Source organism: Heteronotia binoei, chromosome 6 (assembly GCF_032191835.1).
Source record: "Heteronotia binoei isolate CCM8104 ecotype False Entrance Well chromosome 6, APGP_CSIRO_Hbin_v1, whole genome shotgun sequence".
Lineage (NCBI taxonomy): Eukaryota > Metazoa > Chordata > Lepidosauria > Squamata > Gekkonidae > Heteronotia > Heteronotia binoei.
Window position 1 is genome coordinate 52,066,585 of NC_083228.1, and position 18,947 is coordinate 52,085,531.

General features: G+C 41.1%; 1 protein-coding gene across 1 annotated transcript in view; it reads left to right on the forward strand.

The window, feature by feature from the left end:
* The window catches only part of FAM53B (family with sequence similarity 53 member B), a 158,038-nt gene that overhangs the window by 21,760 nt on the left and 117,331 nt on the right, over window positions 1–18,947 (forward strand). The gene's annotated exons all lie outside the window — the stretch shown is intronic.

The following is an 18,947-nucleotide window of genomic DNA, read 5'->3' on the forward strand; positions in this document are numbered from 1 at the left end:
AGAGACCCAGCTATAGGTGAGCCTCTTCCTGAGAAAACTTGGCATCTTGCTCATTCCTGTTTGAGATACATTAAACTTCGAAAAGCCAAGATGGTGGAGATTCTGTTTTAATGCAGAGAATCTGGTATAGGAACATAAAATGTACACATGGGCCACCACCTACTGCTGTTACTCATCCATACAGAAAAGAATTTCTTTTAGCCAGTTCAGTTTTGTTTCATCTCTCATATGCAATGAGAGTTGCATATGAAGAGTGGCTTCTTTCTCAGCAGACTCCCCCTGATTTGGAACCATTAAAATGTACTTTTAATTCAAAAGATACTTTCTACACATTGATGTTGTAGATTGATTTACTTTAACTACTACATGCCTGCCCAGGAAGCCATCAAATGCGGAAGGCAGCTACAGAAACCAAGACAAAGTGATATCACTGGTGGTGATGGGGTGGAGAGTGTCTTGTGAAGTTCACTATAGTTCAATTATTTAAATATATCCTAAAATCAAATTTTCTTTGACCACCTAGTATGTATTTATTTGTTGAGGCCTGTGAATCTATGAAGAAAATGGAAAGGGCTGGATCCTCTAACTTCCTTTTGTGGTGCAAGAAATAGCTCTTCCAATGGACAGAAATTTCTTCTTTCTCCATTGACAGCAAATTTATCAGAAGGAAGTAATTTGATTCATCTCAATAGAAAAGAATAATTTGATCCAAACCAAAGATTTACATATGGTCCCTTTGGGGTACAAATTTTAGACAAAGCTGCTCCTAAAAGAAATTACAGATGTGATTTTGAGGGTGGAGTTTCATATTGTAAAGGATAACTTCAGAAGAAATTATCATGGTGATAATAGCGCAAAATGTCAATGTCTAAATTTAACTTGATCTTCTATCAGTTTTGACAGTGTTGGAATTTTACTTGCTAATCTAAGAACATTGGGTTTTTTTTGGGGGGGGGGACACCATATGCAGGGCTAGGCTAGGATACAGTAATGCAGTTATAGGATGATGTAAATTCATGGAAGTGATTCTAGTTTTCAAAACACTATGCTTACTAATAGACCGGCTTTCATCTTCTCTAATGTCCTCCTCTAAGCATTCACATAGAGGAGAGGTGTTTTGCTTTCTTGCACCACAAAAGATCTATGGCTGAGAGGACAATGAATAGAGGCCTGCTTTGTTCTTCAGTACTCTACCTACTAAACAAGGTTGGTTGGTCATGAGTAGAAAGGGAGTATGGAAAACAGAGATGTTTATGAGAGAAGAATAGGAAAGAGAGAGAAGATGGAGTTTGCTTATGCAGAAGTACACGGGAATGTGCATCAGGAGCAGGAATGAGGAGACTGTAGCTCAGAGAGGAAGCAACTGAGGCAGAAGTTACCCAGAACAAGAAAAGGAGATGTCAAGGAGATGAGGAAACAAAGAGCTAAATAGACATAAAAATTCATATAGGAAATGAGGGGAAGAACAGAGGAGTGATGAATGATAATAGTTACCAGGTTTTTTAATAATAATACATTACTTCATAAATAAGTAGGAGAGGCAATGTCTCAAACTGTAAAGTAATTTAGTAGCTCTCCAGCCTCGAGGAGCCTATAAGGCAACTGGTTTTAAAAATACAGCTGTATGTATCACAGGCCACAAGGGGATATTTATGTGAAGGCCTGTTGTTAAAGCCTTGGCAGTACTTCACTAGGTGGAGCAGCTCCATTTTGTATAATAAATACGACTCTTTGTTTTGAGAAGCAGGAAGTAATGGAAAGAGAGGAAAAATGTGCTGCCATATCACATCTAATTCTGCATGTGGGGAAAATAATAACACCTGAAGATTTATCCCTTTGCCTTCCTGCAAAGTATCAAAGATGACCCCAACAAGTTTTGACAATGGGTAAACAAGATTAACAGTATTATGTTTTGAGGGACTTGCTGACCACCAAATTAAAGGTCTGGAAGGAAAGTTGAATAAAGACATTCTGTCTCTTTCTTTAGTGTGTAAAGTAGCTCATTTGTTTGGAGCGTATAAAATTATTCACTTTTGAGCATTGGTTGTGTACTATGCTTTGCTCTCTCTGTATTTTTCTTTGTATCATGTTGTTACCCAAATGATATTTTATTTTAGTGGTTAAACTATTAGGAATCTTTGAAATGGTGCAGTCCTACTTAGAGTTTCATCCTTCCAAGTCCATTGAATTCAGTCAGCTAAGAAATGTATAACTCTGCACGGTATGCTGTACAATGCAGATCCAGTTCACAAAGAATTTTGCCTGTCTAGATCCCATTGAAATGACTGGATGATACTTTTTTTTAAATGAGACTTCTGCACAACATTCTAGTGGATACTGCCCTTTAGCTCAGTGATTTTTTCTTTATTCTGCTATTCCTATTCATTTAATGATTGCATTTAAAGGCAGATTTGTTTAATCTTGTGAAGGGCTGATAAGGATGTAAATTGATGTGATTTAAAAATAATGCATTGGATTCAGTACAAATTTCTGCTCAACCTGGAGCTCTTGTGCAAGCAGGAATGCAAAGAAAAGATGTTTGCACTAAACCAAGCTTCTTGTGTCTCCCCTTGTGTTTCTCTTCACTGTCACTATCTCTAAGATACACTATTGTTCTAGGGAGCCAGCATGGTGCAGTGGTTAAAGTGTTAGGCTAGATACTCAGGTTCAAATCCCTGCTCTGCCATGGAATTTTGATGGGTGATCTTGGGCGAGTCACATACTCTCAGCCTAACCTGCTTCCCAGGGTTGTTGTGAATAGAAAATGGAGAAGAAGAGAGCCACTTTGGATCCCCATAGTGGAGAAAAGCACAATATAAATGTAGTAAATAAATAAACCTACCCATAATTTGTTCTCATTATAGTCCTCTTGGTGGAAGAGAATGCTCTGGGCTGGTCTATATATAATCTATAATAGCATAAAAATGCAGAAAACCAGACAAAGTCAGAATTTTGTTTGGGTTGTGGAAATTAGAATCTCAAAAACCTGAGCTTGCTTTCTTTTTTTCAAAGCAGTAAAGAAAGATTTAAAGGTATCAGACTATGTTTTACAAGATGTATAAAAAACTTCAGTAGTAGTTTTCGTGGTCAAGGGGCAGGACTTCAGTGCCTTGCATAGGTCCTCTGTTCCTTCTCTTGACTAGCAGAAATAGAATAAGTGATGCAAAATATGAAGTTAAGTTGCCTCTGTGCAGTCTTTGTTTTAATGCATGGTGCTCTTTTAGCAATAAGCCTCTCAAAAACTTGCAAATCTTCCTTAACTGAGTAGAGTGAATGCAGATTGCTTTTGCTCCAACAAGTACATGAAATGGGAAGAGCATTGCTTGCCTCCCTCCTACATATTCATAGCTCAACCAGTGACGTCAGCACTGATTCCTTTGCAGCCAGCACACGTAGAGACCATCTTGAAGGAACAGACTGCAGTGTATTTAATGAATCTGAGGAAAGTATGAAATCTTAAATGCTTCAGGGCGGTATATGCTTGATGTTTAGTCTGCCAAACTTGTACTAATTAAGCTGAACCTGCAGTAGTTTTGGATCATCCATCATTAGGAAATATTTATTTCATATTTCAGGCTAAATTTTGTCTGGTATTTTGTATAATCTTTCATTCCAGCCATTTTGCAAAGAAAGATTGGAATTATGGTATTAGATTTTCTGAAAAAGTAGATACAATGTGAGACAATGGGTTGGAGGATCCAACCAGATGTACAGCTGTTGAAGAAGAAATGAGGGTTCCTCTTTGACCGCCAGAAATGTTAGGCTGGAGACAATGGAACCAGCATGGACAAAAGTCATAAGAGATGCAGACTGTGACGTCCAGTATGCCTTCATTTATGTATCAGAATCCTCCAAGTGCATGACCCTGAGTATTTGATGTATCCATTATCATACTGAACTTTCTGGTATGGATGTTAATAAATTGGGACATGACAACATCTGCTCACTTCTACATGTTGAAACCAAAACAGATGCTTATTTATGTGTGCCTAGCCTGCATAACTTTTGGGGTATCTTGCTCCCACAAATCATGTATTTTCTGAGAGCATGAATAGTAGAGCAAACTTGGGAACCATCTTACTACAATTGTGTGTAGTGCTGGAATACACATACCATTCCATATAGTTGTACTACTGCATGAACTTCCACACTATTAGCTTCACAAGGCATGCATTTCCCCACTGTCAGCTTCATTAAGAAGGTATAAGTAACGTGCAAACTGAGAATAGGTTCAGGGCTGCAGCTTATGCCAACTGCATAGTGAATAAAATAAGTTCACCTTTTTAATGAGAGCATGAATGTGCTTGTTCTCATGTTACCTACCCCATGGGAACAATTCCTTCTTGATTCCTCTGAGCCATTACCAAAGCGCTAGAATTATTCAAAATACAGCATTAATCACAGCTTTATTCCTTTAGTTATCATTATTATTAGAACTGTCTGTCATTATTTATCATGGTAACTGAAATACTTGGCTTGGTCTCCTGGAGAGCTGATTTTTCACAGCAGCCTTTAATATCTCTGCTGTTGCAAGAATCTCTTTCTGTGGACAACTGCTCAGAACTCCAGAGATAGTGTGTGCTTTCAGTAAATGTGTGCCATTACTCAGAGAAGGCAGAAATACGGCTTGCTATTTATAACTTTCATTCTGCCTTTCATCGCTCATCTCCTCTCACGCTTTCTAGTGTTGTTCAGATTCCCTCCATAATGGTAGTTAATTTCTAACACTTCCCCCCTCAAAAAAATCTGTTAGGTGAGTGGGAGGTCAGTATTTAAGTTTGCTGCTGCTCAGCTCTGTTTGTACTAATACTTCTCTTTTTGGAACTCATATGAGACAGCATAACAAGAGGCAGAATTAATGGACTGGATTTATGCTGCTATACATGAAGGCACATAAAGGGAACTTGCTTATGGAAAAGGAGAGCCAAACCTGACCATACCCCAGAATTCCATGTAAGGCAATGACTAAGGCTGCAGTTTTCTCTGGCAGTTCTTTGTTTACATGCACAAAAGGGTGTTATTGCAATAGTGGCTGTTGTCATGCCAGAGTGGAATTCTGCATGAGCAGTGGTGTACACACTTTGTTGTTGTACAAACCCATCAGTCTCCTCCTAACTCTTTTTCTTTCTTTTCTTTGTTCCTCTCTCCTCTTTTTCAAGAGCTACTTCCCAATCCAAATCTTTCCTATTCAGGGGTCATTTTGTAGAAAAAGAGGTGCTGGAACTCATTAGCACAACTCATTTGTATAACTCATTTGCATATGCCACAAACTCCTGACATCATTGGAAGGTGCACTAAATTATATCAGCTCAGCATCTACCTTAAAATGCTTGTTGAATTAGAGTTGTCATAATAAAACCTTACTCCCATTATACTTTTAAAATTACTTTCTCCTATGTAGCCCCCATGCATGATGAAGAGTTCCATCTGTCTGCTTTAAGGACGGTGGCTCAGTGGTAGAGCATCTGCTTGGGAAGCAGAAGGTCCCAGGTTCAATCCCTGGCATCTCCAAAAAAGGGTCCAGGCAAATAGGTGTGAAAAACCTCAGCTTGAGACCCTGGAGAGCCGCTGCCAGTCTGAGAAGACAATACTGACTTTGATGGACCAAAGGTCTGATTCAGTATAAGGCAGCTTCATATGTTCATATGTTAATGTTCATATATTTTGTTTTTTCCCCCATATTTTGTGGGGGAGAATATTAGAAAGTTTGTTAAATCTTAGAGTTCAGCAGAATTCTCACAGGGAGTTTGAACAATGGAGCCTAGAAGCAAGGTTTTTTTGTGGGGGGGGGGGGTTAAAAACCAAGAGCACAATAAAATTTAAAGGTTCTGGAGCTTGACTCACTTTAAAATAACCACTCATTTCTTTAATCAACTGGCTGTGGTTTTTTAACTTGTAAGAACATAAGAGAAGCCATGTTGGATCAGGCCAAAGGCCCATCCACTCCAACACTCTGTCCAAAAAAAACCAGGTGCCATCAGGAGGTCCATCAGTGTGGCCCTAAGGAGAGTTACATCCTTCTAAGTCCATTAAAATCAGTGGATTTAGGCAAGATTCAAGTCCAGAAGCACCTTAAAGATCAAAAAGACTTTCAGGGTTTTGAGAGTGAGAGCTTCCTTTGTGAGATACCAGTGGATTTAGAAAGGTATAATTCTTTTTAGGATTGCACTCTCCAATTTAGACAGACAGAATTTTGCATATGCTCAGAATTACTTAGCACTTTTTCAAAAAAATGTTTCAGAATTAAGAGCCTGAGCCTACTAGATGCTTGAACTCTTAAAGTTCCTCCTGTCTCTAGAGTGTGAATGATATTTTCAAGGCTGGAATGTTAGTTACCTCCATGGTGGCTCTCTGCAGAAATACCATATCAATTTAAAAAAAGCTACAATAGCTTTTTTATTTTTAGTATGATGCTCTTCCAGGTTCTAATCCAGCCCAATGTCCCATTTCCAGTCCCGCAAGGGATGGTAAGTCTTTCTACTGAGCAGGTTGCTATGCTGTTTTTGTTGTTGTTGCTGTCAGGTCACAATGGGCTTTTGGCAACCCCCTAGGATTTCTAAGGCAAGAGATGTTCAGAGGTGGTTTGTTATTGCCTGATTCTGTGTCATGGCCTTGGCATTCTTTGGTGGTTAAGAACAACAAGTATAACCAGAGACACAGGTAAGAAGTATGAAGGGAAGAACCCTTTCTGCTCCTTACAGTTTTAAAAAATGAAATTGGATGTATGATCTGGCTTTGAAATTGCACTGGATCATCAGCTTTGGTTACCCTTATAAAGGCAGAAAGGCAGGGTATAAATTTTGTGAAATAAATAACTGATGAAGACATTAGTAAAAAATTAGAGTTGGATTCACATACTGGTACAGAAATGATTAAGGAGAGTTGTGTCACTAATGGTGTTGTGAGCATTTATTGGTAATTGATGTATTAGCATTCCATGTAATCCTACGAACAATTATTTATTTATTTATTTATTTATTTGGGATTTATATCCCGCCCTTCCCACGAATGGCTCAGGGCGGCTAGCAATGGATAGCAATGGATGCATATTGTGGGGTTATCACATTTTGCCAGTAATTAATTCACAACATATTTTGCCTTATACACCCTCAGCAGAAGTGTGGCTGAAAAGAAGGAAGACTCCACACTCCAAATGCACATTTGCACTGCATTCCTAGGCCAAGTTCTACCCAAGGCCGAGTGTCATCCTTCTGAGTTGGTTGAAGTCCATGGACTTATAAGAGTGCATCTGTGCTTAGGTTGGATAGTTACTGGTGGTAACTGACTATGTCAGAAATCCCAAGTCAGAGTTTGGCAGTATTTTATTCCCTTCCATCCATATAAATAAATAAATGCATCCAGAGAAGGGCAAGGGACTCATAGAGTGACCGGCAAGGCTGAGGAGCAGTGGGAGGAACAGCTGCTCAGCAGTGCATTGACACTAGTAAGTATAAATATCTTCTAACTGACCAGTCACGTCTTGCCATAGTAAGAGGCTGTAAGGATTGATAATGCTGCAGCTTCCTTATTATTGGAAGCCTTGATGGGGGCTGTGAAAATTGCTTCCATTGTCCTCATTCTAGGATTCTGATTTGAAATTCAGTTCCTCCTCACTGTGAAGGCATCAAGCTTAATACTTTTCTTTGTATAAAACAAATATCAGGCAGTTTGTAACCTGGTACTTTGGCCTGAAACATATCTTTTCCATAAGGCAGCATCTGTAACTTTTTCTGGAGTTTAGCTGATGTTATGGCCTTAGTTACTAGACCTGTTCCCCCCCCCCCCATCCATTTCCTCATATCTGTACCTGGAGAGCTGGAAGGGTGAAATCAATGACCTCCCTCGCCTAATGGAAAGAAGATATTGTCTCTTGAGCAATCAACTTAATGCTCACTGCCGAAAGATTAATTTAGTTTAGAGTCTTGTCCTTGAGGAAGCAGCTATTCAAGTTAAGCAACTTGTTCACCATTGATGGTCACATTGGGAATGTGTCGTGAGCTGGAGGGCTGCTCCTAATTTTAGCATCTGTCTGCAGATCTACAGAGAATGGAAATGGTTTGTTTTTAATGGGAGATTATGAGTTTACTGTTCCCTGTTTATCTGCCATAGATTTGATAGGACAAGTAGCAGTTTGCACTTCCACTGCTATTGTAATATCCTTGTTTTCACCAGGAATCCTTCCCCTACAGCCACTTGAGACCTGGCAGAGCAGGCCACCAGTGGCAGTATGGTGATAACAGTATAGTTTTGCACAGTGTTATTGAAACACAAGGATTAATATTATTTGGAATGCTGAATCTAATGAGCCAAGAATAGACCTGGCTATGTGGCTAAAAGATGCATTTGGAAACCCCAGGTCTTTTGCCAGAATTTTATCCTTAATTGAACTTCTCTGATGATAGTTTGACTTGATAAAGTCCACACGGCAGATGAATTGCTGTAGGATCACTCCTATATCTCTGGTAAATTACATATTCCTGTAGAAAGGCACTCAGATCTTACAGTACAATTCTGAATAGAATTACACACTTATAAGACCATTGACTTCAGTGGGTTTAGAAGGATGTAACCACGGCTTTTTTGAGTATAAAGAGCCCAGCAGGAACTCATTTGCATATTAGGACACACCCCTGGCATCACCATTGTTTTACACAGGGCTTTTTTGTATCAAAAGCCCAGCAGGAACTCATTTGCATATTAGGACACACACCCCTGACACCAACCCAGCCGGAATTGTGTTCCTGCTTAAAAAAAAAAAAGCCTTGGCTGTATCTCTGTTCGTGATTTCATGGTTATTGATAATAAAGAAATGTTATATTTGTATCTTGGGCATTAAAATCCATTTGTTTCATCAAAATCATTATTGTCTACTTAGACTGGCAGTGACTCTCAGGGTCTCAGGCAGAGGTCTTTCACATCACCTACTGCCAGATCTTTTAACTGGAAATGTGAGGGATTGAACCTGGGACTTTCTGCTGCCAAGAAAGATGCTCTACCACTGAGCCACAGCCCCTCCTTTTTGGGTTGTTGTTGTCCATCCAAATTACAGTAAATGGCTGTATACCAAAATAGGCTTTTAGCAAAATAGTCAGTGCCTTGGCTTTTGACCTAAGGAGGTATATAATATTGTTCTAGGCAGCAGATCTACTGTTAACTTGTGGTACTTTATTTTTTTTAACAACTTTATAAAGTCTATGAATGCCTTGGTTTAGTGTGGGAGTTTTCATGAATTTGGAAAAACAATTATTTGCTAAAAGTTTCCAATTTCCATGTACTGAGTTTGCTTTATGAGTATTCCTTCCAGTGTTTGTGATAGCCATCTGTACAATGCTGTTGCTATGCAAGAGTAGAAGCTGTGTGATGGATTTTTGAAAATATTCATCTGGAGATATTTTGGGAAGGCATAACTGATATGAAAAATTGAAGTACATCATTGAGTTTGCCTAAGAGGGAAGATTTAGAATATGATGAGCCAAGAGGGCTTGCTTTTGTCTCAGATTTCAGATAACAAATCATATTTTGAAGAAAAACTCTGGAAAAATTAATTTGCAGCTGTGGCAGTTGTATGAGCAGTAAAGCACTGATTGTACTTTATACAGGCACTGTATACTAAATATACTTTATACCAAATTATACTAAATATACTTTATACAGGCATTGATTATTTATACATGTAAAGCTGAAATTTGCATGAAGTTGTTTTAGAAGAAAGTTACACAGGTACAGCTGATAAAGTGCTGCCAACTTGTGTAGCAGTCTATTAATGACCTGTCTGAAGGCCTCTTGTTCCTCTACTGAAGATGGAGGCCAAGCAAAATCAGTGTTGGGTCTTGATCACAGTACTGATTGTACTTGGTCCAAAGTGGAATAGAGGATATTGTTTGTTCTCTTGAAAAGATGATGTTGGGAGTGCCCAGATCTTTTATGAGTGCAGTAAAATTTACCCTGCACTGATCTAGGCTAAAATAATGAGGCAGGAACAAAGGTATCAACTCTTGTCCCCTCAGATCCCCAGGTAGCTGTGATAACAAAACCACTACTAGAGGTTTGTGTGTGTGTGTATACACACACTGAGCTCATACACGCTGGTATTTTGGGATATTTATTCAGCTGAATACAGATCAGAGATCTGTACATGGCTACTGAAATAGCCCCACCTGAATAAAAGCTGATATTAGTTGGCTTTTATTTGGGCATGGCTAGAAGGCATTTAAAGAAACTGCTTAAATGCCTTTCTAGTTCACTCGCTGAGCTGTCCCTGAGTGAACTGAGCAAGTATTTAAACTTTAAATGCTTGCTCAGTTTACTTGATGAGTTGCATTGCAGCAGCAGTGTGACTGTACAAGAGAACTGAGCAAGCATTTAAAGTTTAATTTCCTTTTGGGTTCACTCAGGGAGCTGCACTGCAGCAAGCATTTAAAGTCTAATTCCCTTCTCCATTATACCCTATGGGGACAGTCCGCATTCAGCAATCCTGATTATTTTCCTAATAGTATGATATTTGGATTTGGGAATATTAGAAAATACTAATAAAATATACTGATACACGCACACAGACACACACCACACATTTGCACACCTCTAGCCACTGCTTGCTGCACTAGAGTTATGATAGTGCAGTAAGAGTTGACATTTGTCTAGATCAGTGATTCCCAACCAGGTTTCTGTGGTACCCTGGGGTACTGTGAACACTTCCTGAAGGTACTATGAGATGTTGATGTACTGTGACACCAGCCAACCCCCCATACCCGACACCTTCCTCTGACCAGGCCAGCCAGGCACAGGCCGATTCCAAAAAACGCATGCACGTGAGGCTGAGAGCACCGCTGTATGCGCGTGCAAGGAGGCACTGCCTGATCCCACCTCCTCAGCATCTTTCTTTTTGTGCATGCTGTGCCAATTAGCAGCAGGCAGCAAACAGAGCAGCAGTGTTGCCTGCTACTACTCTTTGCTGATACCTGACGCAATCTGCCCGTTTTTTTAGACGCACCACCAGGCAGATCACCCGGCTGCTTTCTCCCTCCTATGTCCCTTGGACTGGCGGCTGGGTGCTGCTGCCGGCGCTAGTATTGAGTTGAAGGCAGACTGGAAGGCAGCAAGTTCAGCAACATGCTGTGCCACAAGGAGGGTGTGCAGGGGAAAGTTGGCTGGGCGAGCCTCGGGAGGTGAGACAGAGAGCAGGCGCCATGCTGGTGACCACGACAGTGATGGCAGCAGCTGTGCCTCTCTTCTCTAAGGCATCTAAAATGGTGGGTGTTGAACTGGTGCAAAATGGACCCCCTTCCTCATGGAGACCCTCCCACGAGTCGCACTAAGTTTTAGCACAACTCTCACAGGCAGGTCACCTCCTCAGCTCCCATTTACTTTTAGTGATCTGAAAGAGTATTTAGATATGTTTTGCAATTAGGTTTATTTTGGAGTCAGGGGTGGCGCTGGGGTTCTTGCCATCTCAGGCCGCCGCCCCACCAGTGCCCTCTGTACCTGTTCCACCATGAAGGGGTCTTTAAAAAGGGGGAAGGTGGGGCTGCTTCTGCCACCTCCTGCTACGTGGAGAAGTGACAGAAGCAGCCGTTCTGCTCCCCCCCCCCCGTTTAAAGACCCCTGCCAATCAGCTGTTGGGGGGTTCTTTAAATAGTGGGGAGGGAGACTTGTGTGTGGTCTCTTTCCTCCAACTGAGGGGGAAATGGAGACAGTCCCCAGGAAGCCTTAGCTTCAGCTGTCTATATAGGAACACAGAAAGGAACTGATTTTCACTCCATTGAAACACATTGCAGCACAGACAGAGCTGCAAGGAAAACATGGAATGGATCTTCTATCAAGATCCCTGGGCCATATCTATCTGGACACAGAGACTTTAATGGAAAATCCACTCCACGTTCTCCCCACAGCTTTGTTGAAGAGTCTGTTCCATGTTTTCCTTCCCGCTTTGTCTGTGCCGCAGCCTACAAAGACAAGGCAGGAATGGCAGGGAACTGAAAGAACAAGGAACTTTGTCAGCCTCAGAGCTGCAAATGGTGAGGACAGGAGGGGGAGGAAGGGGGAGAAAAAGCCCTGAGGGCCTGATTAAAGCCCTGGGCAGGCCAATTCTGGCTCATGGGCCAGACATTCAGCACCCCTGGTCTAAAGGGTGTATAGTTTATGACTGTTAAGTACTGACTTCCCTGGCAACTGGGATCGTCATGGGTATACTGGTGTTTCAGAGTTGGTTCCCATTACAGTTGTGAAATGTGAGAGTGATGGGTATGTGGCTTTAAATATTTTTGTGCATATGTTGGAGAACCATGGCTCAGCGAGTCCATAAACTCTCTTAATCACTCTTTGGGTGAAGAAGTACTTCCTTTTATCTGCTCTAACCCAACTGCTCAGCAATTCCATTGAGTGTCCATGAGTTCTTTTATTGTGAGAAAGGGAGAAAAGTACCTTTTTCTCTACCTGAAGGTGCTTCTATCCTTGGAACTCCTCCGTTCGATCCAAGCCAGAGTGATACTCTTAAACTCTGAGTAGAATTCTCTGTTCATAATTACTTTGCTTTGTTGACTTAAAGCAAAGTGGCATAAGCTTTGGACTGTGGTCTTAAGAATGCTCCAAACAGAAAGTCTTTTTTTCATAGAAAAGATCCTATAAAAAACTTGTAAGGAACTACAAATCACTTTTGGGTGGAGGCAAAGGAGTTGGAATCCTTTTTCATTGTGTAATTATAAAAACAGAAAAGCCAGATCTTTGGTTTGCTCTTCTTGATAGGTAAAATGGCTGATATACTAAGTAGAACAACACTGTAAGTTTGTAGAAACAGAACATTGTTTTCCTTCTTATTATACTCTCCCCACATAGTTACATAGGTTTGTGTTGGAAGACTTGCTCTACGCAACAGGATGTCCTTTCAAGGAGGAGTATTTTGCCTGTACTTGCAAAATCATTGTTATGAGGTCTCTTGGGTTTCTTGCAAAAGCATTAATCATTACCTTAGGGAAAAATAATTATCTGCGGAGAAATAATGCTCTGATTCCAGATAATTCTGACTTAACAGTATAATAGTCTAGAGGGGAATTTTCTAGGTACTGTGCTACTTTTCTGCATTTCAATTTAGTGCACAGTTTAATGATGGTCTGTAAATAGAGTAATAATGCTGTCCTAAACACTACAATCCTGTTGACTTCCCTACACAGAAGGGTTTAAGTCTGTTTAGGATTACACTGCAAATAGCTCTTTTGAAATGGTCATTAGACCATGCTGTTTAAGCAGAAGATCCTAAATTTAATTGCTGATACCTCAAATTTAGAGGATATCTGTGCTTGATTTAGAACATAAGAGAAGCCATGTTAGATCAGGCCAATGGCCCATCCAGTCCAACACTCTGTGTCACACAGTGGCCAAAAAAAATTATATATATATATACACACACACACGCACACATACATATACACACTGTGGCTAATAGCCACTGATGGTCCTCTGCTCCATATTTTTATCTAACCCCCTCTTGAAGGTGGCTATCCTTGTGGCCGCCACCACCTCCTGTGGCAGTGAATTCCACATGTTAATCACCCTTTGGGTGAAGAAGTACTTCCTTTTATCCATTTTAACCTGTCTGCTCAGCAATTTCATCGAATAACCACGAGTTCTTGTATTGTGAGAAAGGGAGAAAAGTATTTCTTTCTCTACTTTCTCCATCCCATGCATTATCTTGTAAACCTCTATCATGTCACCCCACAGTCGACGTTTCTCCAAGCTAAAGAGCCCTAAGCGTTTCAACCTTTCTTCATAGGGAAAGTGTTCCAGCCCTTTAATCATTCTAGTTGCCCTTTTCTGGACTTTCTCCCATGCTATAATATCCTTTTTGAGGTGCGGCGACCAGAACTGCACACAGTACTCCAAATGAGACTGCACCATCGATTTATACAGGGGCATTATGATACTGGCTGATTTGTTTTCAATTCCCTTCCTAATAATTCCCAGCATGGCATTGGCCTTTTTTATTGCAAACGCACACTGTCTTGACATTTTCAGTGAGTTATCTAGAGGTAGCTTTGCCTGTAATTTTGGAAAGCTGCTGCTAAGCAGAAAGTCCAAACAGAGGCTGGCTTGATAACTAAAGGTAGGGTTGCTAACCTCCAGGTGGTGGCTGGAGATCTCCTGGAATTACAACTGATCTCCAGGTAACAGAGATCCATTCCCCTGCTATTCACTTTGGAAGGTGAACTCTATGATGTAATACCCCTGTGAAGTCACTCCCCTCCCCAAACCCTACCCTCTCCAAGTTCTGCTCCAAAAACCTCCAGTTATTTCCCAACCTGGAGTGGGCAGCCCTAATCCAAGGAGACTTAGTATTAGGCTGCTTTGGCTGAATTTAGATGGCCAATTTGGGCCAACACAGGAACTTTCCGTGTCTGGATTTAAATGGCACATTCAAACACGCACATCTGGACCCTGCCTCACTCCCACCCTTACCTTGTCCTCCACCATCACTCTGTCACTTTCAGAAAGCTACCAGGTAGTAAGCAACAGCAAATGTCTGAAGCACTTCCCTGTTGCCTTTCCCAGCCAGGGAAGCGTCTCTTATGCGCTTGAGTGGTGTGAACGCTCTTCCAGGTTGTGCAGTCTATCCCTCTCCTGACAGCAGGGCACACACTGTCTGACTGCCCCCAAGGTGCTTTCCTCTATGCTGGCTTTCTTCTGCAATGGGAGGCTGCCACTCCAAGCTGCCCCTCTGCACCCAGCCTTTGTTCTTTTTAACTTTAGTTGCATCATATGCATTGTGTTTTTACTGTCACAATTAAAAAAAAAAACTTTTTATAGATCTATCTCTTTATTTGAAAATACTATATCATTAGGTGCTGTTAATTAGTAGCAAATAAATTGAATCCTGTGGAAAATGAGATGTTGCCCAAAGAAGAAGAAATAAAAAGGCTCACTCTGTATGTCATTCATCTGCTTTGAATGTAGAACAAAGTTTGAGTCCAGTGACACCTTTACGACCAAAAAAGTTTATTCTGAGTATAAACTTTTGTGTCCATGAACGCTTGTGCATTCACATGAAAACTTATACTGAGAATAAAACTCAAATTTTGTTCTTCAGCTTCAAACCAACATGGCTACCCCCATCTGAATCTGCAAGTCTTGAGCCAATCATATTAATTGCTTCATAAGCGGGCTGAAGCTTAATCCTGCGAAGACAGAGGTCCTTTGCTTGGGTCGCCACGGCCTGGGAGGGGGAATCCCCCTACCAGCCTTTGACGGTGCCCTGCTGATAGCGGCGGACAGGGTCAGGAGCTTGGGGGTGCTATTGGAGCCTTCCTTAAAGATGGAGGCTCAGATAGCAGCCGCTGCCAAGTCCGCATTCTTTCATCTTAGGCGGGCAAGACAGTTGGCCCCCTTCCTGGAGCGCGACGACCTAGCAACAGTGATCCATGCCACGGTCACCTCGAGGTTGGACTACTGTAATACCCTCTACATGGGGCTGCCCTTGTCCCGAACCCGGAAATTGCAGCTGGTGCAGAATGCCGCGGCCCGGCTGTTACTGGGTCTCCCAAAGTGGGGACACATTCAGCCAGGTCTTCGGACCCTGCACTGGCTTCCAGTGATATACCGAGTCCGGTACAAGGTGCTGGTTATTACCTTTAAAGCCCTATATGGCTTGGGACCTGTCTACCTGAAGGACCGTCTCTCCCCACACGTTCCCCAGAGAGTACTGAGGTCGGAAACACAAAATCTCCTTACTATCCCTGGGCCAAAAGAAGCCCGCTTGAAAGCCACCAGAGAAAGGGCCTTCTCTGTTATGGCCCCTACATGGTGGAATCAGCTGCCGGAGGAGGTGAGGGCCCTGCGGGACCTTGTTCAGTTCCGCAGGGCCTGTAAGACGACCCTCTTCCGGCTAGCTTATACCTAGCTTGAGAATTTAATGCAACTTGCCAGTTTTCCTCTTTTATATTTAGAATATTTATTAATTTTTAAGGTTTTATCTGTTTTAAATTTTTAATTCTTTCATATTTAAATATTGTTTAATTTTTTATTTACTGTTGGAAGCCGCCCTGAGCCACTTGTGGGAAGGGCGGGATATAAATTCTAAATAAATAAATAAAAAATAAATAAACCTTTAATTTAAATATCCATTACAAAATTTCTTAGTTGTACATTTCTTGCTTAGGGTATTTAATTATTAACAGTGTAAAGAGTGTTTCCTAAAATTCTTATTGTTTTATTAGTTCCAAGTGAGCAACCGTGTTGGTCTGAAGCAATAGAACAAAGCAGTAGATGGTTGCACCTTTAAGACCAACTAAGTTTTATTCAGAATTTAAGCTTTTTTTAATCTGCTAAAAACATTCCCATGACTCTACATACCAACTCACTGCCCACTTTCTCTATATTTAAAGATGGCTTGCATTCCCATTTTGTCTGATGAAGTCTGCTTAGAGCATACAAAAGCTTACATTCTGAATAAAACTTAGTTGGTCTTAAAGGTTCACTTGTCTCCTGCTTTGTTTTATTAGTGTAAGCAAATGACTCTCCAACATTTCCAGAGCTTAATGCAGGAAATACCTGAGATAGATAGTAGAGTTAGTTGTATTAAATGCTGCCTTTTAGGGGTTACCAGGGCTTTTTTTGTAGTAGGAACTCCTTTGTATATTAGGTCACACACCCCTGGTGTAGCCAATCCTCCAAGAGCTTACAGGGCTCTTAGTACAGGGCCTACTGGAAGCTCCAGGAGTATTGGCTACATCAGGGGTGTGTGGCCTAATAAGCAAAGGAGTTCCTGCTACAAAAAAAGCCCTTGGGGTTACATACAGTAGAATGTACACCATGCATCTGGTGAAGTGAGCTCTGAGTTACAAAGCTTAGGCTGGATAAAGTTTGTTGGTTTTTAAGGTGTCTGGATTTTCACTCTGTTTAGCTGCATACAGACTAGCATGACTACCCTCTGGAACAACTGACTTAAATAATTCTCTTAGTTGAGGTGTTGTTGCTGCTTCACTTCCTGGTAGGAGGACTTAGAACTCCTATGAAGCTTCCCATTGCTCAAGCAACATCTCTTTACTTAGCTTTTCTTTGATGGATTCTTTCCATCAACAGATGGAAAGATTGGTACAACAGAAGAAGGGTGTGTGTGTGGTAAGGACATCTGTATGAAGAAAGAGACTGCCTCCCTCTCTTTGTGTGTTATCACTCCCCTCCCCTTTGCACCTGCCACACCTGTTAAGCAGTTTGCTTGGTCATAATCACTTGCAAGGTCTTTTACATTAGTATCTGTATATATACATTGGTATATATAGTATCTGCTTGTATGCTGTTTAGTGGCAGATGATGTGGATTGGGGTCTTCTCTACCTCAGCATTGCCAGCTGACAGTTCTGATGTCAAGGTACAGGCTTGCATGGCATGACTCAGTCCATTCCTGTGACTGACAAGACTGATGTTGTGGACTCTTTTGGAGCTGAATGACTAAGGACCCTTTAACTTGCTGATAAAATGTCATGGGAGAGGCCACTGGAAGGTCACTGCCCCAGTAATTCTAGTTTGTGCATATTTCTGCTTTTGTGAGCTCACCAATCAGTAACTCTAGTTTAGTGGTCAGATGTCAAGGGCCAGGACTCTTTGGGGTCACTAGCTTAGCAGCTTTAGCCTGCAGGGATGAGGTCAAGACAGAGAACTCAGAAAGGTCACTTTCTCATCCCCTCTGGCTTGCTGTAGGAGATACTGGCCACCGGACATTTGTTTGCAAATGGACAATCTCAACACCCCCCCCCCCCCAGTCTTACCACCAGTACTTGAAAAATCAGCCCAGTACAAAAGTCAGGCACATGGTGTTTGTGTTCTCGCTCACTGTAAAAGAGCCACTGTGGCACATGCTGCCTTAATTTTTGGTGATAGCATGGTCGAATGGGATTGTCATCCTGATAAATGAGCTTGCCTGGTTTGCCTCATGCAAGATAGTTGGGTAGCTAAGTCAGATTTGCTGCTCTGTGTGCCCATAGCAATGCATAATTTTTAGGAATGAGGATGTTAGTCTTGTCTTGTCTCATTTGCTGTGCTTGTAGCTTCCATGGTATCCCAAAGATCATTACTTTGTGCAGAGATTAATGGGGAGCTTCCAGCAAACCATACTTGAAATCAACCAGTATGACATACAGAAATATCCAGACTGCATCACACTTCCTTTTTTCAACAGTAAATCTTCTGAAAAATGTATCGATTTTCTTCCTTCTGTGGTTTTTGCACTCTGGATGAACCTTGCTCTGACAAAACAATAGCAGATAATTTTTCTTTACTAGCCAGCTGGCCTTTAAGTGAACATTTGCAGTACTGTCCGCTTGCAAGCTCAGATCTAAGCAAAGAAGAAATATGATTTGCAAGCTAACAAAGGAATCAATACTGGCTCTTAGTGAATTTTAATGCTTATCAGTTTATTCTAAATCATTGGTCTTTCACGGAACAAGTTGCTTTTAATTGCACATTAGGGCATTATCTTAAAGTGTCTTACTGTTCTTGATTTTTCTTTCCTTTTTAAAGCAATAACAAAAAAGACACTAAAAGGTTGAAGTAGGATTATAAACTTATAGACTTTACTTTGGGGGAAAAAATTTCTTATGAGATCCTAACTTTAGTCTGTCACTTTTTTTGCTGCAAGGACTGCCAGAAGGAAACAAAAAATCTGTCTTAGCTATCTGACTTCCCATGTAGCTAATGTAAATATCTCCCAGTTGTTTTGAACTTTTATCTGAAATGTTTTGAAGGCTGCCTAGAGATTCAGATAAATAAGGTTGGGTTATATACTAACAGCATTCTGAATTACAAGGCATATCTTTAGTTTTTTAGTGAATCTTTTGTTTCATTCCAGAGAAATCTCTATCACTATCAGGTCTGGATTAACTATTTTTGTAAGTACATTGTGGCATTGAGCCACTGTTTCAGATAGAGAAATAAACAGAAATCTTCCTGATGCTGAAACGTGTG